The sequence below is a fragment of the Ochotona princeps genome, chromosome 4 (genome assembly GCF_030435755.1).
Source record: "Ochotona princeps isolate mOchPri1 chromosome 4, mOchPri1.hap1, whole genome shotgun sequence".
NCBI classification, from domain to species: domain Eukaryota; kingdom Metazoa; phylum Chordata; class Mammalia; order Lagomorpha; family Ochotonidae; genus Ochotona; species Ochotona princeps.
The window spans coordinates 27,875,371-27,903,245 of record NC_080835.1 but is presented as its reverse complement, the minus strand read 5'-3'; the positions used below and the strand labels follow the sequence as shown (position 1 = coordinate 27,903,245).

General features: G+C 41.8%; 1 pseudogene; it reads right to left on the bottom strand.

Annotated features, from left to right (window-relative positions):
* Window positions 1-4,773: 4,773 nt before the first annotated feature.
* The window catches only part of LOC118757692 (TATA box-binding protein-associated factor RNA polymerase I subunit D-like), a 60,502-nt pseudogene continuing 37,400 nt past the window's right edge, over window positions 4,774-27,875 (bottom strand).

The window sequence follows — 27,875 nt, the reverse complement described above, 5'->3', positions numbered from 1 at the left end:
CCAATAAGCTGTTACATATTTGGTTGCTATTAAAGATAAGTTTTCATGCATTGACAGTGAAAGGAATTCGCTGAGGGGTTCCAGCACAAAGTTCATCAGCTTAGTCTCTGGGTTGACGGATTGCACCAAGAACTAACTGATCCAAGCAAGCATGGGTTTACCTACAAGCCTTTTTGGAGAACTAGTAGTTTCTGGAATGCCCTGGTCATTTTAATATCAGCTGCCGTCTATTAAGCACTGAGTATGCCCCAAACACTGTGCTGAACTATCATGTGTCATCCTCTAGTTTCATGAAACCCTTGGAGGAAGAGATTGTGATTCCTATTTCTCAGATGAGAAACTGGGACCCAGAGTACTTAAGTAACTGCCTAAAATTATAGACCCACAAGTGGCTAGGCTGCACTTCAATCTCTGTCTGCCAGCTCCATTTCTTAATTTTTAGGATATTTGATGAAAGATGCAAATCCTCTCAATAAATGATCACGGGAAATTGATATCCATCTCTCTACAGAGGTTTGCTTATTCACCTGCAGTGTCTGGCCAATCAGCAATTTTTCTCCCTTGATTTATACAAATTACCACAGCAATCAAGATGCATGCATCCCATTGTTCTCTGACATTTAGATATTACAAGCCTTGGATAGATTTTAAGCAAAACAGCAAAATGTTTTAACAAATGAGCTCACTTAAGGGGGAAAAAATCTTTTGGCAAGCAATAAACTATAACTTGTCATAGTCATACATATTATGTTTTGCTAAATTCATGTTTTACCCTGTCAACCAATAGATGAGTAGGAGACTTCTGTAATATTCATTCTGGTGATTCACTAGTGATATAATATCTTCTTAGCAATAAGGAGTAGTTTATAGATCCTGAAGATAAGAGTTTTAATGATGGTACTCATAGGATGTTGACTCATGCAAATTTTTTTCTGGATTAAGTTCTTGAATCCTCTCAAATAAAATCAAATGAAAGAACCATACTTGTTTCTGTCTTGAACGTCCATTGCTCTGTCCCAACTGAGTTGTAGCCCAGTGATTAGGGACTGACTCAAGCTCCAAGGGTGGACTATGAAACAACCATTAGGGGAGGCCCTCCCCTTCTGCTTAAAGAATAAGGAACCCAGGTCCAAAACAATCAAGTTATGACATTTCCCTGGCTGTGGGAATTGGTTCTGGAGTAACCATGTGACCTCATTTGAATCAATGTTCAGGAAAAGCTGATAGAGGCTCCTTGGAAAGGTTTCCTTGCTCTTAAGGCTCTCTCTGAGAGAGCCATGCTCTCTGTCTCTAGACATTGTCATGTTGGAACACAGACCTGGAATGTCCACAGCCATCTCAGTGCTGCCCCAAGGATGGTACTGATATGTGGACGAGGAGTAAGCCAAGACAGTCTCAGAAGTGAGGAACTGGGGTGTCTAGTTGGGGGATTGCTAGCTGATGGCTGTTATGCCTGTCAATACTTTTTGTTTTAATTATTGAGGAATGGGTGGACATTTAACACAGTGTTTAAGATACTATTTAAGATGACTGTTTCACAGTGGCTTGTTTCAAGTCCTGGCTCCACTCCAAATTCCAGCTTGCTGCTGTTACACATCTTGAGAGACCCCAGTGACGTCTCAAGTACTTGAATCCCCTTCTCTTCCTGTAGGAGACTTTATTTCTGGGCTCCTGATTTTGGCCTGTTGTAAGTTTTAGGAAGCGAACCTGCAACTGGGAAGACTTTCTCCCTACTCTATTTATTTCTAAAAATAAATTTTACTAATTTTTTTAAGTTAAGAGTCAGGAAAACAGAGGTAGAGAGAGTTTCCATGCTCTAGTTGACTCCTCAAATACCACAAGGACTCTTGGTCAGGACTGAAGGCAAGAACCAGGAGCTAAGAGCCCAATCCTGTGAGGTGGCAGAAACCCAGTCATCTGAGCCATCACCTGTGGCTTCCCAGAATTTGGGTAGCCAAAATAGCTGTCCAATATTTGCCACAAAATTCAAATTTCTTTGTATCAAGACAGTGTCACCAAAGCTTAAACCAGCACCTTCTCTTCGAAGATAAGAGCATCATCAACTACGGATAGGAAACCAGGACTCAAACCAAAGAAGGTGGATGACTTCCTAAGAAATATGACCCTATGTGGGTTTCAAATTTCTTGTTTTCTCTGTGAGAAAGAGTAACTCATTGTCACCAAATATATTCAAACAGAGTTTCTAGAGTGTTGGTAACCCACTCAGCAAAGTCCATTCATTGGTCGCTATTGGTTCAGCTGAGTCTAAACTGAGGCTCCAAATCATGCAACGTCCTGCCCTGAACATATTGGTGCAATTTTGCGAAGTTATTTCAGGTAACAAGCATAGAGTATTTAAGATATTCCCCTTTTTTCTATTAAGAAGTAACTCATGTGTACAAACAACGTGCAGTTTGAGGTAGCTATCGTGATGAAACCTTTACCAATGAAATGTGGAAACAAATGATATGTGCGATTTTCAGTACATGCTTTTGAAAAGAAACTGCCAAAAGTTTAGTAGTTGTCCAATCTTGATGATAAGTATTTGAAAGTTACTATTTTTAAGATTTATTTATTTTTACTTAAAATCAGGGTTACAGAGAGAGAGGAGGAAAGGCAGAGAAAGCACTTCCTCCACTAGTTCACGCTCCCAAATGGCTGCTGCAGTCGGAACTGAGCTGGTCCAAAGCTGGGAGCCAGGACCTTCTTTCAGGGTCTCCCAGGTGGGTGAAGGGACCCAAGGACTAGGCACACGAACAGGGAACGTGATTGAAAGAGAAATTACTGGAATATGAACCGGTATCTATATGAGATGCCAGCACCACAAGATTAGTCTGCTATACCACCGTGTCAGCCAAGAAGATTATTTTTTTACAGTTGGTGTATTTGAAGCTTTTCAGAATTCTTTTTAAATTGCTTATCTCCTATGTTTTTCCTGTCAGGCAAAATGAAGATGTGCTGTTGACTTTGCTTTGGCTACATATGGTAATGCAACCAGAAAGAAGGAACCTGGGGCCCTGGGACACATAGAGGGCAAAGTCACTTCTCTGGGTGGCCAAGTAGCTTGGAATTGTGCAGGCAAGACACAAAATTGTCTACTTTTAAAATACACAATTGTTTCATTCTTACATAAAACAAGATGGATATCCCACTAATCAGAACATTTCTTTAAACTGCATAAGTGCAAGAGTGTAAAAAAAGATGTTGTGGATAATGCCCAGGTAACTCCTGTGCATACTTGCCGCCGAGAGAGAGAGAGAGAGAGAGAGAGCAAGCACTCAACTCTCCTGCCAGTAAGAACATGGTAACATGGTATCCATCTGCTATTCTTTCCTGGGCACCATGCTCTGTTCAGTGAAGGTACAGATCAGAGCTACAGAGTCCTATCACAAGACAGGACAGAAAGCCCGCTTCCTTTTTATGGGTAAACTCTATTGGAGGTGTTCAAAGCAGAGCTGCTTGAACCTATTACAAGCCAGAATCCATGCTTCTGCTACCCTGCTCCTCTTGGTTCCAAAGCACATAGTCCATGGGACACAGAAGAGAAAACCAGTTGAGAGAGTTCCCCCTGTTCTGTTTCTCATTTTCCCTCTGGTGACCGGAGATTTTGCCACGGGGTCAACCCAAACTATCTCCTTCTTCACTAGGGCAGTCATTCTCTCTGTGGAAGCCGCTCATTTCCCCTGCAAAAAAATCTCCAGGCAGTCTAATTCTCTAGTTCATTAGGAAAAATCAAAATCCCTGCAGCAAAAACAAAACACAAAAATCAGGGTGCTATCATGGGAGGTGGAAGAATGAACAAAAATCAAGGAAGTCTGTATGTTCAAAAGGATGTATGCTTGAAGTCCAGCGTCATCAGTGAGTCCAAAAAGAAGTGTTAGTGCAAATGATCTGCAAAGTCAAAGCAGTTCCTCTCCTCCAATGTCTCCTGGCCCTGCACCTTGCATATTGGTATCCTAAAGCCTCCTATAGTCCCTGCAATGAGCCTGTTCATTTTTATTGAATTCATTCTTTTTTATTTCTTTTAGATTAATTTGTTTTTATTGAGAAAGCAGACTTACAGAGAGAAGAAAAGACAGAAGAAAATCTTTCATCCACTGGTTCACTCCCCAGTTGGCTGCAATGGCCAGAGCTGAACTGATCTGAAGCCAGGAGCCAAGGTCTTCTTCCAGGTCACCCATGTGGGTGCAGGGTCCCTAGGCTTTGGGCCATTCTCTACTTCTTTCCCAGGCAGGAAGCTGGATAGAAAGTAGAGCAGCCAGAACATAAACTGGTACCCATATGGGATCCTGGCACTGAGAGGTGGAGGATTAGCTAGTTGAGTTATCATGCCATACCTTGACGCCATTATTTCTTAGATATCTTTGATCAGTGAGGCTCCCTCCCCACCACCATGCAAAACTCATTAACATTCTGGAGAACACTCTTGGGCGATATGGTAAAGGTCAACCAGAATACTCACTTCCTTCCATTTTCAGCGTTGGGATTGGGGAATATTCAAGTGCGTGTGTGTGTGTGTGTGTGTGTGTGTGTGTGTGTGTGTTTGTGTGTGTGTTCAGTTGTCATTAGGCTGTTGATGACTAGTGTCAGTAACAACTCTAAGGGGTATGTTTCTCCAAGCACAGGAGGAAGAACAGGTCCCCAGAGCTGGGAAACAGAACTGAAATATTTCCCCCACAGCATGACTGCATGCCAGGGTTTTGCTACTAAGGAAGTTGCCAGGGTAAGCTTTGGCACATTAGATAGAATTGCTCCTTTTTGGAGCTGAGGAATTCACACCCACTCGAAGGTTGGCTTGGGCACATGCCTCTCCCAGATGGTCCCTTTGGAGGAATCACAGTTTCCAGAATGTTTGAGCTGCTTGAGAGATACAAGAGTGTCAGAGACCCCGAGAAGCTGTTCCTGTAAGAATGCAAATCCATGTTAAGGCAGACTGTGGGAATAGGAAAAAAAAATGAAACTCCTGAACCTCCAAGCTCTCCTGGAAGAGGCTGTTGAAGCCAGAAACTCTGGGAGGATCCAGCCAGAAGAATTCCCCCTTTCACAGCCTGCATTTGGCCACTAAATAGGAACAAGGCTGCTAAACAATAGAGGCAGGAGGTTTTCTGGTCAGAAAGAATGATGCAAAAGCAAGGCAAAGGCTGGCAAAAGCAAACACTTTGTCCCCTGGGCCTCATAGATCTCCCAAGATGTGTGATTCTAAAGAAAGCTTAATTAAATTTAATGGACAAACCTCTTGGTGCTGGGAAGCATTTTAATGTGGTATTTCAATTCTGGGTGGACAAAAATCAGTCTTCCCTGCCTCACTGCTCTCCCCTTTTACTGAAACAAACTTGCTGGTTAGTGCCATAACTCTGTGACTACCCTATGTCTTCTTGCTTGCAGATAATCATGATCGCACTTCTGAGGGGGGTTCTCACCAAATCTGCAGGGCACTGACCAACAGAGTTTGCCACGTGAAGGACAGTGGTGGCTTGATCACCCAGGTACATAGGGTGTCTATCCCAGAGTTTGGCATAAAGCTTGTTTGATGAATACATAAAATGGAAGAGATAAATAAAGGAGAGAAGGAAAGCAGGAATGGAAAGAGGGAAGAAGGGAAGGAAAGTTAGAGGAGAAAGAAGGAAGCAAACAAAGAGGGCCAGGAGGAGAGAACATGCATGGACTAAGAGTACCTGCAGCTGGAAAACCCAGAGCCCAGTGAGGAATAGGAAGTAGAGGTGTACTTAGTTCATATTTTAATTTTTAAATTTGTTTTCATATACTCAAAATGGAGAGAGAGAGAGAAAGAGAGAGAGAGTTCATCTGCTTCTCTCTCCAAATTCCTGTAACAGGATCAGGCCAGACCAAAGCCAGGAGCCCAGAACTCTAACTGGGTCTCCCAAGTGGGGAACAGAGACCAAAACAATTGAACCTTCACTTGCTGTCTCCCAGACTGCATTAGGAGGAAACTGGGTCAAAATGGAACAGCTATAACTCTAACCATTACTCCAACATGGAAAGCCAGCATTGCAAATGGCAGCTCAAGCCACTGTGCTACAACATGCTCTCTATGGTGTGTTTATTTAGAGGAGAGTACTCACAGAATCTTAACACTCCTATTTTGATTAGACATTTTTCTTCATATCCTCTACATTCTCACCTTCCTACCTCCTATGCCACTGTTGTGACTCAGGAGAAATTAACCCCACTCCCAGATGGGCCTACTGGCTTAGATCCACCCTCCTGCCAGTGATTGGTTCAGGAATGGACATGTGATCCAGCTGAGTCAATAAAAGGCAATGATCGCTTCTAAAAGCTTTTTTTTTTTTTTTTTGGAGGAGGAGGGGAGCTCCCAGAAGTGACCTTTCTTTTGATGTTCAGAAAGACGATGATCACTCTACTATAGATCTAAGAATGAGGCCAACATGTGGAGGAGTGTGGGTCACAGAACATCAAGGGGTGAAGATGGCTCTGGAGGACACCCACCTTGAAGCCCATCTGACTCCAAGGCTTCTGTTACAGGAGCCAATCAATAGCCCTGCAACCATGGCCATTTGGAGCTGTTTTCTGTTCCCTGTGACTGAAAGTATCCTACCTGTTCTATCCTGAGAGTGACTGCTCTTTGAACCATGGCCAAGAACTAACCTGCTCTCTAGCACAGGCTGGAGGTTGTGTGGGGAGGAAGTGAGGGTGTCAGGAGTAGCAGCTATGCTAGCAGTGACCAGTCATGTCCCTGACTCCACCATCTGGTCTGCCAACTCCTGTGATGGATTTTCTTTGGCCAGACTTCACCCTTTCTACATTAGTCCTCACACAATAAGATTTGAAAAAATGGTCTTCAAAAAGCCAGGCCTAACTCTGCCACTGACAGTGTAACCTTGAGAATGACACTTAGCTTCTAGGTTAAAAAACATTCCTAGCTTGAGGTTGGTTGCCATGGTGTAGTTGGTAATCTACAGTCTGCAATGCAGGCATCCCAAATGGGTGCCAATTTACATACAGGTTGCCCCACCTCCTATCCAGCTCCCTGTGAATGGCCTGAGAAAAGCAGCAGAAAGTGGCATGTTTGGGACCCTGCCATCCATGTGCGACACCTGTGGGTCCTGGTTTCAGCCTGGTCCACCACTGGGCATTGTGGCCATCTGGTGAGTGCTAGCCAAAACAAAAGAGGAAGTTATTGTTAAAGCGAATATCATGCAAAATGTTTTAATTTTACAAAAATGTGTAAGGCATAGATCCTGTCCTCAAATAGTTTACATTAATAAAGAAACCATACTGAAAATGTGACATAGACATATTAAGTTCAATGCAAGAATGAATACGATTTTTATGTTTTTTTTATTTTTTATTGAAATATGGAGAAACAGAGACAAGGAGACATCTACCACCCAATTGTTCATTTCCTAAATGTCTACAATAACTAGGGCTGAATCCAGGAGCTAGACATTCTATCCAGGTCTCTGATGTACACCTGTTACCTCCCAAAGTGCACAAAAGCAGGCATTAGAACTAAGAGTGTAGCTGGGTCTCAGTCAAGCACTTAGATATGGGATGTGGGTACCCCAAGCAGAATCCTGCACACCACAAACCTATTTCCAAGTATTATTAAAGACCACCTTTAGGAAATCTATAGGAGCAGTAAGAGGAGATCAGTTCTAGCTTTGGAAAAGTTTGATGAAAAAAGTGGTATTTTAACAGGTCTTTAGACGATATTGGAATTTGAATATTGGGATTGTAGGTTGACTTTCTGGCATGAGCAAGAACACTGTGCATTTAAGGAAGAGTGACTGATGCCTTTGGTCTGAAGAATCCTAGACTGTGGTACTTGTATGCTAGCATGTGTGTATATGTCCGTTTGTGTGCGTCGGGTAGCAGATGAGATGAGTTTATTGAGGGGGACTAGAATCTGTTATGGCAGTCTTTTTGCCATGGTCAGGATTTTGAACTTCATTCTTCAGGGAATTGGTAAGTATCACTGAGAACTATTCAGCTGGAAAGTGACATGATCATAGTTGTTCACCAAATAATACATTTTTGGTAATGCTTTTCCCCCAGGGAAAAATTGAAAGTGTGGTTCTGTCACGATCTAATATATTTCCATCAGAAACTTATTCTTCTTTTGTGCCATTCTGTGCTCACTTGACAATTTTTCATTACATTGATTCTAAGTCAGTTATTCCCAGAGAAAAGACAGAAATTCATCATCTTTCCCTTTATGATTTTCTCCTCTGTCATCAAACACATCAGCAGGCATGAGTTTTATCATAATTCAGTTCCCGCCTTCCACTCACCGTAATTACATGCATTTTCACTGGATAATGATTCTCTGAGGTATTCAAGAAGATCAGGAAATTAAACTTCTCTTTGCCTGGGCAACTCTTTCGGAAAGTTCCTACTTTCCCACCTCGTTCCCATCAGCAGGAGCAATAACCTGTTGAAATCAGGAATTCAGCAGCTGAGAAGGCTTTTGGAATCAGTTCTTGGGATACAGTCAAGGGAAGAAACACTGGTAATGCCTTCTTTCCCACAATCAGCTCCAAGAACATGACTTTCCCCTCCTCAATATATTAAGCTTGAAAGCAATAATTACACATAAGGACCAAATGAGTTGAAGTTTTTGATGATTCAGGCACAGAATCCTAGAGTAACATTCAAGCTTGCCTGCTTTCCCCATGGAAACTTTGCCCGTGACACCCTAATCCAATGTAAAACACAGCAGCAACTCCCAAGTTAGGTGAGGATCTCCTGTTATTCTCCAGATCGAGCTGCATGGCCACCCCTCCTCTGTGTTCCCATAGGATGTTCTGTGCATTTCCTTGCTCTCAAATGGCTCACATGATGTTATCTCTAGCAATTTGATACTTAATGTACACTGTGAATCTGTGAAGTTTATATGTATATACACATAAGTATATTTTCTTTCATTCCATCTTCCTAATAACCCTCTGAGATAGCTGCTATGATTATTCTCCTTTTAACAAGAGGAACATGAAGCAAAGCATGGGTAAGTGACTTTCCCAAAGCCATGCAGCCGATAAATAGTGGAAACCGTTTGAACCTATATGGTCTGACATCAAGCTTTGTTCATGTTAAAGAACACCAATAATAAAGGTTAGATGAATTGCTACAGAATCCCCAAAAGTTGTTCCACTCACCTGACAGGGAGCAAGTGAATTACTGACACTAGGGTGGTAGATAAGCATCACAGTTTCTGTGCACTATGCAGAGCAAGATGTCAGGCAACTAATGCTCGATTCCCATACTTTCCATAGAATTAAAAGAAGTGAATCTGAAGAGTTCAAAGTTAAGGATGAGCAGTGCACCAACAGCTCACATGCAGGCTTCTGGTTGGCCCACAGTATGCATGGCCTTCAACTGATTGTTCCGTGAAAGATGCCAGCACATTTCTTTTGGAATGAATTACAGAGCTGGATTCTGGTCTGTATGAATTTACGGTATTATTTTGTTGGTTAGGGCCTGTGAGCTTCTGCAAAGCTCTCAGAATGGAGGTTAATTTTGAGATATTGACCATGTTAGCTATGACTCAAGGCCTGGCTTTTCCTTGTATCATATCCTTAATTAACTCATTAATTCATTAATTAATTACAGAATAACTGCAAGTTAAGGAAGAGATTCTGAAGCCTGATTAAACCCATATGAAAGGCACGAGAGGTGGGTGCTCGATTTCACTTTCACGTTCCTTGCTGCAATGTCAGAATTATGTTTTGTGTCTTCTAGCCTTCTAATTCCTAACTTCATTTTACACTGGGGTGATGCCCTATTGTCAATTGGTTTTATTCATTTTTATAATGTTATTGGCAATACATAGAAAATGACAGGTGCTCAAACCAGCCATAGTTATCACAACAAAAGCATGAGAAAAATCAATTGCAAATTTTTCTTCCCAGGGATCACTGATATTCATGAAAATCTGCATTTTAATTCTGATTCAAGCTGCATCAGCTCTTCAGGGTGGAAGAAGAGGACACTTCAGTGAGGATCTCTCCTAACCTGGAAATTCAATTACAGACAACTTCCCTGTATGTTCGACAACCTAACGGAGAGGGAATTTTCAAAATAATGTCAAAAATGAAACAGCTCCAAAGCATTTCTCTTTAAGATTTCCCCCAAATAAACATTCCCAGCATGCTTTAACAGGTACTTTTTATTTAAGGGGCCTATGTCTGAAGCCATGTGTTCAAGTCTCTGTGCAGCAAGATAATAACTTTCATTCACTCCAATGCCCCTTCATTTCCTATCCCTGAAAGATCTGGTCTATGGCAAAAGCTTCATTCACACACATGAATTCAAGAGGAATTATAGAGACATTATTTCCTCATTGTGTTTCCTGCAGGTTGTTTCCAAAATGTGTCATATTTTGATGCCAGAAGCCAGATACAGTTCTAATGTATGCATCAGACTGAGGCTCAAAGTAGTTATTGGATTACAGAAGATAACTGGCTGCTCGGCTGTGAGGTGCTATAAGCAGAACAACTGAAGAATGACTGTCTTATAAAGAATATGTAGACGAATGTAAAAGTCTGAAATTCAGTCAAAACCAAACAAGCTGGGCTACTAGTATCTCAGCCCACTCTGCCTTTCTTTCTTATATTTTTGCTTTTTTTAAAGTTTATAAAGAACAGATTTGATATATTTCACACAAGCAGTTTTAAGAGCATAATGATATATCCCACCCTACTTGCCCTCACACTCTGAGGTCCTTTCTGTATGGAGGATTCACCTCCTCGGCTGGACCGCTTCAGCAATTCTACATGACCACGAGAGACTTAGCACACGAGTTTCAAAGGTGAGAGCAAAGGCAGGTGTCTGACCTAGTGATAAAGTTGAAACTTGGAACACTGTATTCTGCATCAGAGTGCCTGGTTTCAGTACCAGCTCTTCTGCTTCTGACTCAGTGTCTTGCCAGTATGCACCAGGGGAGGCAGCTTCAGGTGACCTTGGGTAACTGCCTTCCTACCACTCCCATGGAGGAACAGGTTGAGTTTTGGGTCCTAGTTTCAATTAGTACAACCCTGGATGTTGCAAGCATTTAGAATGGAAGATCTCTGTTTCTTTCTTGCTCTTTCTGCCTTTCAAATAACACAGGAAAGAAATAAAGTACACGCTCACTTTTTAAAAATATAAGATCAGGTTGAATATCTCTGGGCATAGTGGGAATGCATTAGGAAGGATGAGACAAGATAACCCAAGGGCATGGTTCTCTAATAACCTGTAAGTCCAGAGTTGAGAGTGAGTGGCCCAAATCAGAGAAGGAAAAGAAGGCTGTGACCAACACACAGCATCACAATTGGGTTCTCCCTCGCAATAACCCCCCAGTAACAAGCATACAAACACTCCATTGAAGAACAAGACACCTGCCTTTGCTCTCACCTTTGAAACTCGTGTGCTAAGTCTTTCGTGATCATGTAGAAATGCTGAAGTGGTCTGTTCTTTAACAGACAATAAACAGATGGGTTTTGTTTTTTAATCCAGTCTACTAATCTGTGACGTTTGATTGAGCTTAAGCCAATTACTGTCAGGTTTAATATGTATGAGTGGTACTTTGGTCCTGTCATTTTAGGAATGGGTTGTTCATTGGTTTAGTCTTCTGTTGTCTTTTTACTGGGATGTTCTTCCTGTTTGCCTTTGGTTTTGTTGGGTGCTATTCCTCTTCTCTGTCAAGAGAACATCTTGAAGTATCATTTGTAGAGCAGGTTTGGAAGAGGCAAATTCTTTTAACTTTTCTTTACTGTGGAAGAATTTTATTTCATTTTCAAAGACAAAAGAAAGCTTTGCTGGGTATGTTATCCTAGCCTGACAATTTTTTTCTTTTAGAATCTGGAATGTGTCACTTCATTCTCTTCTTGCCTGTAGAGTTTCCTGTGAGAGATCTCCTGTGAATTTAATTGGCATTCCTTTATATGTCAATTGATTTTTTTTTCACATGCACATTTAAGGATCTTTTCCTTATGTTTGATTGAAGAGAGCTTGATGATCATATGTGGCTTGGTGAGGATCACTTTTGATCAAGCCTGTTGGGAGTTCTGTGCCCCTCCTGGGTCTTGTTTCCCAATTCTTTCTCTAGATGAGGAAAAGTTTCCCTTATTATTTCATTAAATGCATTTGCAAACTTAGCTTCTCTTTCTGCACCTTCTGGGACTCCCATAACTCTTATATTTGGCCTCTTAATAGTGTCTTTCAATTCTTGAATACTTTTTTGGCCTGATCCAGCTCTGCTTTCAACTTTTTCGTTTGCTTCACCCTGGTGACAGAAAATAACTTCCAATTCTGAGATTCTTTCTTCTGCTTGCTTCATTCTATTTTGGAGACTCAAGACTCTCCACTGTACTTTTCATTTGCTCTACTGTGTTCTTAATTTCTGATATTTCAGTCTTGATTTGTTTTATTGCTTCCTTAAATTCTTTGAACTCTTGCATGAGCTTCTCATTGTTGAACAGAATCTTTAAAATGAGTCTTATGAATTCTGTGTCCCCCATTTTCTCGATATCTTCCTCGTTAACTCTGAACTTGGCATTGGGTCTTGTTCCTTTGCAAAGGAGTTTTCAATAATACTCACTGTGCCTTTGTCTCTTCTTTTGCTCTTGATCATTGTACTTCTGGTTAGAAGAGTCTTCTCCTTGGGGCGTGTTTCTAAGCTGTGTCACCCACAGGTCTACAATGCAATTTTACTTATTGCAGTTGGTACACAACTCTTTGCTTGCAGCCACTTGTGCCACAACCTCCAGCGAGTTCCAGGTCTGGGTTCTTATGTTAGATTTCCACCATGGTCTCCACAGCCCCAGCTCCTGCCTCACCAATCTCCACCTCCTGTGATACCGTGCTGAGGCTGCACCATTGTCTCTGCAACCTCTCTCCCACTTCTGGTTGGAGCAGGTTCCAGGATTAGAGAGACACCAGGTGTCCTATATAATTAGGTTGTTGGTGGTGCTGATCTTGTCAGAACATATTGGACATTAGGTCTGGGTGCCAGACGGACCTATTTTGACCCATACGATGCCACAGTCGGTATTATTTTCCTGCAGGACCAGTGCAATCCACTGAACTCAGCAAGTTCTCGTGAGCTCAGCACATGTGCAATGCACTGTTGTCCCCTGCAGTCCTAAAGCTATTGCCACAGTGTGCAAAACGGCGCCTGATGTACCACTACTACAGTTCTTGATCTGCTGGCCGTCAGATCCAAGGGCTATCCATACCTGTCTTGGGTGGAACCCATACAATGTCACGTCGACGCTATTCACTGAGTCAGAAATGAGCTCGCTCCCAGCTCAGTTTATGCTCAGTCCTTTCCCTTGCCTTTTCCTCCTTATGCAAAATGACGCCCAAATCAGCTCTAGGGGGCTGACTGGGCTGTGAAATCCACCCTGTTCTTGCACTGCCCATCTGGGATCTGCTGCTCTGTCTCTGCGCCTGGTCAAATCAAACAGACCAGCAGGATGGACAGTTTTTTTTTTTTGTCTGGGTTCACCTCCCAAGCTCCCAGTGAAAGTCCCTTCCCACCTGGTTGCTGGTGGAGTTCCGGCTGCTGGTGGAGTTTAGACTGCAGTTAGCTGAATGCTGCTGGAGTATCAGTCAGTGCAACATCACACCACTGTGCCCGCTGCTTTCCCGTGTCTGTCAGTGTTCAGGTATCCCTCTGCTGTTGTTCTGTCCTCTCCTATTTCCTGGAATGTGTCCTCTCTGCTTCATCCTGATTAAATGTTTTTCCGTCTGTTTAAACGTGTCCTTACCCTATTCCACCATCTTGATTGTATATGAGATGTTCAGAAAACTTTTAAAAGTGAAGTGAAGTGAAAAGGAATGGATTTTTTCTTTTTTAATGTTCTGCTTAATTGTCTTGTTTTATTTTTTGAGATTTATTAATATTATTAGTATTATTATATGATACAGTTCCACAAGCTTTGCGATTTCCCCTTGCCTCTCCTCAAATTTCCTCCCCTCACTAAATTCCCCTATATTACAATAGCATAGTGCCTCATAAACAGTCATAAGTCCATCATTCTGCTATTGAAGTATATCCTGAAATGGTAGGCATGGACAATGGCAAAAAGTCCAGCATCCTATTGTCAAGATACATCTAAGTTTCATTGGGATTCCATCTTTGATATGGAAGAAGAAATGCGTACTGCATTGTATCTTCACATCTGGATATAATCTCTAATGCACAGCTACTATATATCCATCTCCTTATATGAAATGCCAGGAAACAAAATCAAGAACAGTAAGAAAAACAGAAAATTTACAACATGAAGTTAAATAACATGCTATTGAATGATCAATGTGCTGCTGAAGATATGAAAAAGGAAATCAGAAACCTTCTTGAGTAAACTGATGCTACTGTATGACCTATACGTCACTGAAGACATTAATGAGAAGAGAAAAACCTTTTTGAAGAAATAAATATAAAAATAAATATATCAGGCCCAGTGCAGTAGCCTAGCAGCTAAAGTTCTCACCTTGCATGCACTAGGATCCCATATGAGCACCAGTTTTAATCCCAGCGGCCTCACTTCCAATCCAGCTCCCTGACTGTGACCTGGGAAAGTAGTTGAGGATGGCCCAAAGCCTTGGGACCTTGCACCCACATGGGAGGCCCGGAAGAGGCTCCTAGCGCCTGGCTTCAGATAGGCTTGGCTCTGGCCATTGCAGCCACTTGGGGAGTAAATCATTGGATAAAAGATCTTCCTCTCTGACTCTCCTCCTCTCTGTATATCTGCCTTTTCTACAAAATACAGAAAAACATAAATCTTAAAAAAAAACAAGTATATGAAAACCCATGAGTTGTAGCAAAAACAGTAGTGGGAGGTGCTTACAATCAAACTATCTCAAATAAATGATCTAATAATGCATATCAAGGACTTATTAAAAAAGAAAAAACATATAGGAAGCAAGAGATGATAAAAAAATCGCAGCAAATATAAATAGAATTGAAACTAAAAAGCTACAAAATGCAAGGTAGAGCCATTTTTTTAAAATAAGATGAAACAAAACAGGCTTTTTAGCCAGACTAGCAAAGAAAAGGGAGAGACAAACTAAGTAAAATTGGAGATTAAAAAAATCCCAAGAAACTAATAAAGATGATCTCTTTTTGCTAAATGGATCCTTGATCATTATGTAATATTATTCTTGTAGAAGTCTATATTACCTGATATAGGAATGGCTACACCAGCCAGTTTTTCCTTTCCATTACCCTGGAATATCTTTTTCCATCCTTTCACTTTCAGTTTCCACTGATCTTTGTTGGTGAGATGTGTCTGTTACAGGTAAGATAGGTTTTCTTTTTGATCCAGTCCACTAATACATGACATGTGATAGAAGAGTTTGTCTTCTGTTGTCATTTTACTAGGATCTTCTCTATGTCTGCCTTTGTTTTTGATAGGTGCTATTCTTTTTCTCCTCCAAAAGGACATCTTTAAGTATCATTTGTGAGGCAGGTCTGGAAGAGGCATGTTCTTTAAGCTTCTCTTTTCTGTAGAAGAATTTTATTTCATCTACAAAGACAAAGGAAAACTTTACTGGTATGTTATTATGGGCTGACTTTTCTTCTTTTTAGAGTCTGGATTATGTTACATTATTCTCTTCCAGCCTGTAGAGTTTCTTCTAGGAGTTCCGCAGTGAATCTGATTGGAGTTCCTCTACATCTTCATTGATTTTTTTTTTTTTTTAATTTACTAAAGGATCTTTTCCTTGGGTTCACCTAAAGGAAGCTTGATTATCATGTGTTGTGGCAAAAAATTGCTTTTGGTCAACCCTGTTGGGAGTTCTGCACTCTTACTGTAAGTTGTTTCCCAAGTCTTTCTCCAGATCAGGAGAAGGTTCTTTTATTTCATTGAATACATTTTTTAAAAAGATTTATTTATTTTTATTACAAAGTCAGATATACAGAGAGGAGGAGAGACAGACAGGAAGATCTTCCATCCAATGATTCACTCCTCAAGTGACTGCAACAGCCGGTGCTGCGCCAATCTGCAGCCAGGAGCCAGGAACTTCCTCCAGGTCTCCCACATGGGTGCAGGGTCCCAAGGCATTGGGCCATCCTCTCAACTACTTTCCTAGACCACAAGCAGGGGCTGGATGGAAAGTGGAGCTGCCAGGATTAGAACCGGCGCCCATATGGGGTCCTGGTGCGTTTAAGGTGGGGACTTTAGCTGCTAGGCCACACCACCGGGCCCATGAAATACATTTTTAAGCCCAGCTTTTTTCCCTGCACCTTCTGGAACTTCCATAACTATTTGGTCTTTTAATAGTGTCTCTTAATTCTTGAATACTTTTCTTATGTTAACTCAGTTCCTCTTTTAGCTTTTTTTGTTTTTTATTTTTTAATTTTAAGATTTATTGGGCCTGGCGGCGTGGCCTAGCTGCTAAAGTCCTCACTTTGAACGCCCCAGGATCCCATATGGGCGTCGGTTCTAATCCCGGCAGCTCCACTTCCCATCCAGCTCTCTGCTTGTGGCCTGGGAAAGCAGTTGAGGACGGCCCAATGCTTTGGGACCCTGCACCCGTGTGGGAGACCTGGAAGAGGTTCCAGGTTCCCGGCTTCGGATCGGCGCGCATCGGCCCGTTGCGGCTCACCTGGGGAGTGAAACATCGGATGGAAGATCTTCCTCTCTGTCTCTCCTCCTCTCTGTATATCCAGCTTTCTAATAATAATAAAATCTTTTTAAAAAAAGATTTATTTATTTTTATTGGAAAGGCAGATCTACAGAGAGAAGGAGATAAAGAAAGAAAGACCTTCCGTCCACAAATTCACTCCCCAAGTGACCGCAATGGCCAGAACTAAACCAATCTGAAATCTGGGACCAGAAGCTCCTTCCAGGTTTTTCATGCAGGTGCAGTGTTCCAAGGCTTTCAACCACTTTCTACTGTTTTTCCAGTCCACAAACAGGAGTTTTGGAAAGTGAAGCAGCCAGGACACAAACAGCACTTATATGGGATCCTAGCTCATGCAAGGCAAGGATTTAGCCACTAGGCTATAACACCAGGTCCCCAGCTTTTTTTATTATTTCCCCATTGCTGATGGAAATGTCTTCCAATTCTGATATTCTTCTGCCTTGCTCATTCTATTATTGAGGGTTTCCACTACATTTTAATTTTCTCCATTGTGTTTTTAATTTCTAATATATCAGCTTTCATTTGATTCACTGCTACTATTTCCTGTATAACATATTCCATAAATTAGTTGGACTCCTGTGTGTGCTCCTTGATGTTAATAAGAAGCTTTATAACAAGTTTTTAAAATTCTCTATCCCTTATTTCCTTAATGTCTTCCTCAGTTAAGTCTGAGGTTGACAAGGGCCTTTTTGCTCCTTTGCGGAAGAGGCATCAGTAATATTCATTATGTATCTATCTCTTCTTTTGCTCTTGGGCGTTGCTATGCTGGTTAACAGATTCCTCTGCTTATGGTAAACTATGTTGCCCATTGGTCTACAGGTCAATTTTATTGATTGCATTCAGTACCCAGTTCTTTATTTGCAATTACTTGTGCCACTCCCTCCAGTGAGCTTCTGTCCCATACTCTTGTGTTGGTCTTCTACCACAGCCTCTGTAGCCCCAGCTCCTGGCTCACCACTTTCTATCCCCTGTGATTCTATGCTGTGACTGCAACATTGCCTGCACAGCCTTTATCCCACTCCCAGTTTGAGCAGTGCCCGGGACTAGGGAGACATGAGCTGTCCTAAATCATTGGTTTATTAGCAGTGCTGGTCTTGCTGGAATCTGCTGGCCATTAGGTCTGGGCACCACCCAGACATATTTTGGATAAAATACATAGAATTCCAGGTTGGTACTGTTTTCTCTTTGGATCCAAACGTGACTTCTCTCCCAGCTTAGTGTATATGAAGCTCATTATTTTTCCTCCAGCCCTTCCTGTCCAACCTCCCCTCCCCCAATACACACACAACCTTTTCCTCAGTGCACAAAATGGCGCCTGACATGGCACTGGTGGGAGTCTGGCCCTGCTTATTCTTAGGTCTGGAGGCCACCCAGACCTATCTCGGGTAGAGCCTGTAGGATGCCAAGTTAGTACTTTTCCCTGTGGGATCAGCATTATGTGTTGAGTTGGAAATGTGTTTACTCCTGGCTTAGTGCATGTGCAGCTTGCTTTTTTTCCTCCAGCCCCCCAGTCTAGCCTGTTCCTCAGTACACAAAATGGCACCTGATGTGGCACTGGTGTGGGTCTAACCCGTTAAATCCACCCTTTTCCTGCACCCGCCTGCTTGGGCTCTGCCACTTTGCTTCTGTTTGTGGTTGAATCAACCAATTCAGCAAGATGAGCAAGTTTAGGCCTGGGTTCACCTCTTGAGCTTCCAGTGAACTCCCCTTCCCACCTGGCCACTGGTGGAGCTCTGATCACTGATTACCAATCACTGCTGGGGTATCTGGTCACTGCAGCATCACTCTGCTGTCTCTGCTGCTTTCCCGTGTCCACAGGTCTCCGTGTGTCCCTCTGTTGTTGGCCTGTCCTCTCCTGTCTCCTGAAATCTCATCCTTTCAGCTTCACCCTAATAATTCTCCATATGTTTAAACATGTCTTCACCTTATTCTGCCATATTGTTTCTCTCCAGGACTGGAGTTCTTTTCTCCTCTCCATGGCCCTTGAGGTAAACACACACACACACACACACACACACACACACACACACACACACACACAAACAGAGTCTCCCACCAACAAATTCCTTCTGGGCTATGTGAAATGATCTGGTGAGGATTAGGATTCTGCCCTAGCTGAGGCTGAGGCAGAGAAGAGACAAGACACAATAAGCATTTCAGAAAACATCTCACACTGTGATCATCAATGTGTAATATGAGCTGGGGGTTAGTTAAATAAAATGTGAAGGCTTTATTAATGACCCTTTGGGCTGCTCTACATAGCACTTCATTTTGTTTTCCAAAGAGGCAGAGAGTAGGGCCAGCAAATAAATTATAGATGAAATCCCAATCATATGTTTATAAATACACTAACATTAGCATTTTACTTCCTCATAAATCTGCAGCAAACACTCAGGCACAAGATAGAAAGCCCTGTAAAACAATGACATATTCTCTGCTTGCCGGCATTGACTAGTGGCCCATTCACGCCAGGGCTGTTCTTCAAATGTGCTCCCTCCGCTCATGCCCCCTCATTTAAAATCCATTTTAATTTAAAGATGTGCAAGGCAGTGCTCGTGGTACATTTACTCATCCTAGTTATACATCATGGAGCAAGGAAAAGAAAATTGTTTCATCCCGAGATACGGTTCAATGTGGTCACCACTGAACAGTGGAGTAATTACCATATCAGGCCCACTCAAAATGCACTCAGGGTGTTCTGTGACCTATCATTTGCTAATCTGCATAGTGAAGTATAGCTTCATAACTATAAATTGCTGACTTAATTAAAACCAGGACCTTTCTGTCATTTAATTACAGGGAGAAAGGTTATTGCTTAAATGCAATTTTCCAAATGTGATTTCTTAACAGTTATTAACTGCTTCACCATCATTTATTGTTTCAGATTTTTCAATTTGAAAATACTCCCCGTGACAGAAGTAATGACTTCATGAAAAACTCAATCTAGAGGGAGGCCAGCCAGCCCATTTGTTTCTCCTAAGTGGAGCCGACAGGAAACTGGAAAATGTCACCCAAGGATCCTGGGATGGCTCTCCCTTTCAGGGAATAATTAAAACCCAGAGGGTTGTGTCAAAGATGAGGACAGGATGCTGACAGATGCTTAGAGGTGGTTCCTTCTTTCCTTGTAGCTGACAGGTGTGATCACCTGATAAAATATGATTGTGGGTGTGGTAGTGGTAGCGAGGGAGCACAGGAGGGTGTGCAGGCCAGCACGCAGCAGCAGGAACTCAGAGGGAACCCAAGATTGCACCTGCACCTAGACAGATGCTAGCACTGATCTGAATGCATTTATGCTCTTAGTAATATTTCTGGATCTGGAATCTTCTCCCACAGCATGCAGAACCACTACAGGTGTGGACATGGTAGATAGCCATGAAGTGAAGAGAACAGGTCTCCATTTCTTTAGCTTAGATCTTTGGATAGTTGTGTCTTCTCTTTTACTTCATGTTCTAACAGGAAGGCTGAAGCTTACATAGGTTAGTTAAAGTAACCAGTGAAATTGATCACTATGAAAACCGGACCACCACAGCATTTCTTTAGTAACAGGTGATCTAGCTATTATTTTGTGCACTTAGAAAGTCGACCTTTCACTATGATGGGAACTTTGGACTTTCTGTAGACTGTGAAAGAGTTGGGGCCCGGCGGCGTGGCCTAGCGGCTAAAGTCCTCGCCTTGAACGCCCCGGGATCCCATGTGGGCGCCGGTTCTAATCCCGGCAGCTCCACTTCCCATCCAGCTCCCTGCTTGTGGCCTGGGAAAGCAGTTGAGGACGGCCCAATGCATTGGGACACTGCACCCACGTGGGAGACCTGGAAGAGGTTCCTGGTTCCCGGCTTCGGATCGGCGCGCACCGGCCCGTTGCGGCTCACTTGGGGAGTGAAACATCGGATGGAAGATCTTCCTCTCTGTCTCTCCTCCTCTCTGTATATCCGGCTTTCCAATAATAATAAAATCTTTAAAAAAAAAAAAAAGACTGTGAAAGAGTTATGCTGGAAAATTTACAAAAGCAGGTAACTGTGCTTTTTGCCCACAGAGACTTGAGCGTCAACTGTGGTTAAGAGTTTCCTTGCATACCAGATGAGCAGAACATCCTTATGTTGTACTTTCATGTTAAAGATAGAGTTAAATTTCAAATTCATCACAGGAAGAAATTAAAAGTCACCCAACTTCTGTGTATTTTAGCTAGTACTTTGGGTCTTATTCATTGTGACAGAGAGACAAAAATGACTAATGGAGATTTCAGCAAATCTTAATCAGGCTGTTAATAATCCTTGAGTTCATCACCATAGGTTTTTGCAGTTTCCAGAGTATCTTCACAGCTTTTACCAATTTCAGTTCGATTAAACAAATATTTTAGTAGCACAAATACTCAAAAGGCAAGAGGTTCTGGCCCAGTCAGAGGAAGTCATCTGTCCCTTTCTCCAATTCTGTAAAGCAGCAAAGAAGATGTTTTAAGTAAGTCCACAAATACCCTCTCTCTGCTGTTTGTTTAAAACAGAAACACATTAGAACTTGACCAAAGCAAATGAAAGTGAAGCTCAACAGAAACATCCACAGACCACAGGAACCCAAACTAAAGCCAAAGTTTAAAGGATCCAGAAAGAGACAACTGTGGTCCAAGGCTGCATAATCACAGATCACATGATCTCCCGCTTTTCGCTTCCCTGTGTTTTCTCTTCCTTCCCTTTGATCACTGCCTCTTCTTCCCCATCTCATTCATGGCCCAGCATGGCAGCCATCACAGCTCTACCTTTCCACCAGACACCAGCAAACACTGACATTTATGTCTAAGTTCAAATTCCCAGAACTCATCCGGCTGTTTGAGTGCTTCCCCATTTAGAAAATGGCAAGTCACGGGTCACTGAATTGCTGGGCCTCTGGACAGACAAGCAATAATAGACACATCTAGGACAGCAGATTGAGAATTAGGATCCTTGAGAGATAAGGAAACTAATCCTTACTACGTTAAGCAACCTGCCAAATGCATTAACGAAGCTGAGTGAAGTCTCCTTTCTCTCTGGGTCCATGCCTCTCCCAGAGGCTACACACATAAAACTCACTGAAGTAAGAGGTTATTATTATATAAATCTACTGGTTACACTTATCTATTTACTTCTATGGCCATTAGCATTCACCCTTCCCCAACAATTGACAGGAGCACAAATGTTATAGTTAAGACAAAAAATTCCAGTGTAATATAATGAACAAGTTATTTCTTTTTGATAACTAAGATAACTGAAGCTTTCATTTGCATCCTATTAGCAAAGCCATTGACTATTAATTTCACTTAATCAGAAAGATGGGGGAGGACCATAACAATGACTAACACACATTCAAGATTTTCATTTGAAAGTAGAATGTTACGTATTTTTAATATACTAAATCTGCAGTGATGGCAAAATTAATTTTACTCTTCTTATGATTGCTTTAGACGACAGCTTCATATTTATTCTAAAAATCTAGTTCTCTCATGGATGTGATCTACAGGATGGGATCATACCATAGATGATTTATTTTGTGTCTGGGCTGCAGGATTGGTTCAAATGATTCAAATCCCCTCTTCACTACCATTGCCACAAATGAGATAAGTTTGGGGAAGCATTACTTTACAGTTAATAAAATGATTAGTTATTATAAAACTTTGTTTCAGAATGGAAATTGTTTATGTAAGAAGATAAAAAGGCAGTTTCTGGCTGTGTGCACTGCTGACATTTTTTTAAGTGGGAATTTCAGTTTGGTCTACCACATTATCATGGTGACCATAACCACAGCATATCAAACTGAGCTGGTGCCTGTGCTACTCTGCAATTTAAAGAGATTGCTCATTCAAACTCACTGCAGCTGGACAACTACACTGATTCTGGACCAATTTCTTTTCCCCCTCCTAATGTCAGTTTGGTTTTGTTTTTTTGCAACAGCTTTATTGAGGTATTATTCACACACCATAAAATTCACCCATTTAAAGTATACAATGCAATAACTTTTAGTACATTCAGAGTTATGCAACCATCACTACTATCAATTTTATAACACTTTCACAAGCCAGAAGGAAATCCTGTACCCTTAGCAGTAACATTCCAGTTCTTTTCATCCAAAGCACTCCCAAATCCACTTTTATCTCTATTTATCTACCTATTTTGTAACTTTCATGTAGCATATTTCATAAAACATGTGTTCTTTTTTTTTGCTTCCTGCGCATTGCATTCTGTTGTCAAGCTTTATCCATATTGTAGCTTGACTAAACTTGTCCATTTCTTTTGATTAGGAATATTAGCCCATTATATAAACAAACAACATTTTATTTATCCATTCGTTAGTTGATAGATATTTGGATCACTTCCAATTTTTGGCTATTGTGCATAAACTTCTATGAAAATACATGTACAGGAGTTGGTCTGGACACATGTTTTTAATTTTTTGGTGGGCCACATGGTTAGCAGCTAAGTTGGCTCAGACTCCTATAACCAAAGACCATGAACTGGACAGTTATTAACGATAAACATTCATTTCTCATGATTTTGGAGGTCACCATGGTCAGGCTATTGTGCGAGCCATCTTTCAAGCTGCATATGGCAGTCTTCCCATTGTGCCCTCACATGGCAGAGAGCAGAGATAGAAAGTGAGCTCTCATATTTTTTATAAAGGCACTAATCCTTATACAGTGTCACCCTCATAAACTAATTACCTCTTCACTTGATCTTAGCCAAAAGACAGAGAAGTGATAATAAACTAATTACCTCTTAAAGGCCCCACCTCCTAAGACCACCAAGTCTTAGAAGTTAGAAGTTTATCATAGGAATCTTCACATTCAGTCCACAGCATGGAGGCAGTGCTAATATTCAATCTTTTAAGGAACTGGCAGACTATTTTTTTTAACAGGTGCACCATTTTACATCCCACCACTAATCTGGTGTCTTTTTTAAAGCGGGCTTTAACAACAGTTGGTTTACACTTTTAACACTTTAGGAAGTAAAGAAAATAAACCATTATAAGGCTAAGGCAGGTATACTGATCCCTCCTATTATTATGAGCTTTCTTTTTTTAAATTAATTTATTTTTTATTGGAAAGGCAGATATATATAGAGGAGGAGAGACAGAGAGGAAGATCTTCCATCCCATGGTTCACCCCCCTAATGGCTGCGGCTGGAGCTGAGCCAATCTGAAGCCAGGAGCCTCTTCCAGGTCTCCCACACGGGTGCAGGGTCCCAAAGCTTTGGGCCGTCAACTGCTTTCCCAGCCCACAAGCAGGGAACTGGATGGGAAGTGGAGCTGCCGGGATTAGAACCAGTGCCCATATGGGATTCTGGCGTGTTCAAGGCGAGGACTTTAGCCATTAGGCCACCGCCATTGTGGCCATCTGGGGAGTGAAATAGATAATGGAAGAACCCTCTCCCTCCCTAACTGTAACTCAACCTTACAAATGAATAAATAAATCTTTTCTAAAAATTTTGACTTCAAAAGTAACACCAACTTTGGCCTCAGCTCAATGGCTAAATCCTTACCTTACAATGCCAGGAACCCATATAGGTGACAGTTGATGTCCCAGCTGCTCCACCTCTGGTCCAGTTCACTGTTTCTGGCCTGAGAAAACAGTTGAGGGTAGCCCAAAGCCTTGGGACCCTGCACCACATGGGAGACTGTAAGATGCTCCTGGCTTTGGATCAGCTCAGCTCCAGCCATTCTGGCCATTTGAAAGTGAACCAGCAGATGGAAAATTTTTCTCTCTGTCTCTCCTTCTCTCCTTCTCGCTGTAACTCTGATCTGCTTTTTCAATAAAAATAAAATAAATCATTTTGCAAAGTGACACTGGGCCCAGCACGATAGCATAGTGGTTAAAGTCCTTGCCTTGCACGTGCCGGGATCCCATATGGTCGCTGGTTCTAATCCTGGCCGCTCCACTTCCCATCCAGCTCCCTGCCTGTGGCCTGGGAAAGCAGTCAAGGATGGCCCAAAGCTTTGGGACCCTGCACCCACGTGGGAGACCTGGAAGAGTTCCTGGTTCCTGGCTTCGGATTGGCTCAGCTCCAGCTGTTGCGGCCGCTTGGAGAGTGAGCCATCAGATGGAAGATCTTCCTCTCTGTATATCCACCTTTCAACAAAAATAAATAAATTTTTTTAAAAAAGAAAAGTAACACCAACTTGAACAGACTTCTCACTACAGAATTTCTCAGCGCTATCAATATTGCTAACGTTCATTATGGATTTCCAAACGGGAAATAGAATCCGCAAAGTTCCAGAGTTGGCTTTGTGGTATAGAGGGTAGAGCTGTCATCTGTGACATTAGCATCCCATATAGACATCAGTTTGGGACCCAACTGTTTCACTCTCAGTCCACCTTCCTGCTAGTGCGCCTAGCCGTGCAAGAGCAACGGAAGATCCCTCAAAGTTCTTGGGATCCTGCTTCAATGCTGGAGACCTGGAAGAGGCTCCCAGCTCCTGGCTTCTGCCTGGCACAGCCCTGACTATTGCAGAAATTTGGGAAGTGAACCAGGAAATGGTTGAGCTGCCTTTCCTTCTCTCTCTGTAACTCTGCCTCTTAAACAAATAAAATAAATTAAATCTTTTTTAAGTGATTAAGAAATATTTGGCTATCAACTGAAATTTCTTCCCCTTGGAGGTGGGGAAATTTCCAGAAATTGCAATCCTCAGAAGAGGAATGAAATGTTGATCTAGTTCAATCTCTGACTTCAGCTTCTGCCCACACTCCTACTTCCTAATAACCATAATCTTTGTTTTGCAATCACTTACCAAGAGCCTTCTATGTGCTAAATCACCCACGAGATATTTCACATCCATGAAGTCAACTAACGCTTTCCAAAATTACTTCCAAAATGGCAAGGAAGGATATTTGGGAAAAAAACTAAGAATAATGCTATTCTCATCTCATATTTGAATAAAAGGGGGCTAGGGAAAGCTAAGCAACTTCTGTTGTGGTAGCGCAGTTCAGTGACAGTGTCTGAATTTGAACCCAGACCCTTCTCTGCAGTCTCCATTTTGACCACGGCACTGTACCCTAAAGAGTGTGCTTTGTGTTTTTTCTCATGGAATTGGTGTTTAAAATAAGAAATAGATGTACAGCAAGGCAAATCCAGAAGTCAGACTAGAAATTCAAAGATGAAATCCAAATACCTGCTAATAATTCATATTAGTAGGTAGGCTAAGTGTTGGCAAGAAGATTACTTCCTCAGACTTACATCCAGCTTCAAACACACACATGCACACACACACACACACACACGTACCACAAACACACATATACTGTAAACACACACTCACTAGCAGTGGAGTAGGATTCCCCCACCCCCCGCAACCTCGCCAGCAGGTGTTGGTCATATTCTGTATGTGGGACATTCTTACTGTAGTTAAGTGGAACCTCGGTGTTATTTTTATTTGAATTTCCCTTATTGCCAGGAGCTGAGCATTTTTTCATATGCCTGTTAGCCATTTGGATTTGTTCCTTTGAAAAGTGCTCATTTCCCTTGCCCATTTCTTGACTGGTTTGTATGTTTTCTTGTTATGGCTGTTCTGGAGTTCTTTGTATATTCTGGAAATCAGCCCCTTGTCTCCTGTGTAGTGTGTAAATTGCTGGTGCAACCATTATGGGAGTCAGTATGGAGAATACTGAGGCAACTGAAAATCCACCTACCGTATAAACCAGCAATATCACTCCTAGGAATCTATCCAAAAGACTTGCTGGATGAGAAAGCAGTGAGCAACCCTTATGTTCATTGCAGCACAATCAATAATCAAAAAAAACATGGAAACAACCAAAATGCCTATCAAAAGAGGACTGGACAAATAAACTGGTTCATGTACTCTATGGAATACTACTCAGCTATTTTAAAAAATGAAATAAAATTGTTTGTGGCCAAATGGGCCAAACTGGAGGCCATCATGCTAAGGGAAATCCCAAAAGGTCAGACAGCATATGTTTGCTCTAATGTGAGATAATATTATATCAAATCTAAAAATTTTACCTGTGAATTTTGCCTTATTACACTTCCTAGTTATTTGTACCCTTCGTAATAAGATGTTGTGATGTAACCTATTAATCAATCATCCTTAAGAGACTGATTGCTTGTAATCACCTGAGATTGTCAATGTGGCTGTTATCACTGTTATTGCTGCTGCCAATAAATAATGATGATCTAGTCGTTATTGTGCTTTCATTAGAGACACACGGGACACATACTGGCATTTATACAGGAAGATGTTGGACACTCTTTTTAAACACCTTAATGTCACATTGATACCTTTGTTACAAGTTCTTCAACTTCATGGGGATGAAGGTTCACTATTTTTTCTCTCTCTGGTGGACTATACATGTGGGGATGCATAAAGGAGGTGTGGTGGAAATAAGTATGCTCATATGTGGAGACACGGAGAAGTATGTCCTCATGCATACAGTACAGGGATGGACTCGCAGTGAAACCGCTGAGAATCTCCTACAGTGTTGGGAGACACCTCGGTGGCAGCATGATGGGCTTGCGAACATTCACCAAAGACACCCATTGTAAGACTGGATGGGAGAAGTGGGGAGAAGGGGGGAGAACTTGGGGAGGAGGAGGAGACCCCAGTGACTATTAAACTGTATCTTGAAATAAATAAAATAAAGAGAAAATATATGTATAAAAAAAAGTAAAACCACACACAGTCAGGCCAGTTACTAGTGTTTTTCAACTGGCTATTTAATCCATAAATGTAATTTTGTTTTGTTTTGTTTTATTTTGTTTTGTTTTGCTTTGCTTTGTTTTTAACCTGGGCAAAAATTAACTACAGAGATATTTGGATGAATTGGAGACATTTGGATAGTAGAAACCAGAACTTGCAAGCTAGATCCACCATAACTGAAAAATTATTTTGCAACAAAGCTAAGTAGCTCCACAGATGTCTGACTCCTCTGGTTTGTTACTGGGTCATGAGAGGGCAGAACAAAAGCAGCCGCCACAGCTGGTTGCTCGGGGGGAAGCATTTTCGTTTGCCCAGATCATAACCAACTTGTAAGTATAACCCTAGCAAATCTCCATGTGGGTCAGAATCTGCAATGAAGTAGAAATTTGATGCTTTTTAAAAATATTTCTTTTATTCTTATTTGAAATGTAGATTTTACAGAAAGAGAAGTAGTGATAGAAAGAGAAGGTCTTCCATCTACTGGTACACACCCCAAATGACCAGCAGAGTTGAGTTCATTCAAAGCCAGGAACCTGGAGCCTCTTCTGGCTCTCCCAGGGTACAGGGGCTCAAGGACTTGGGTCATCTGCTGC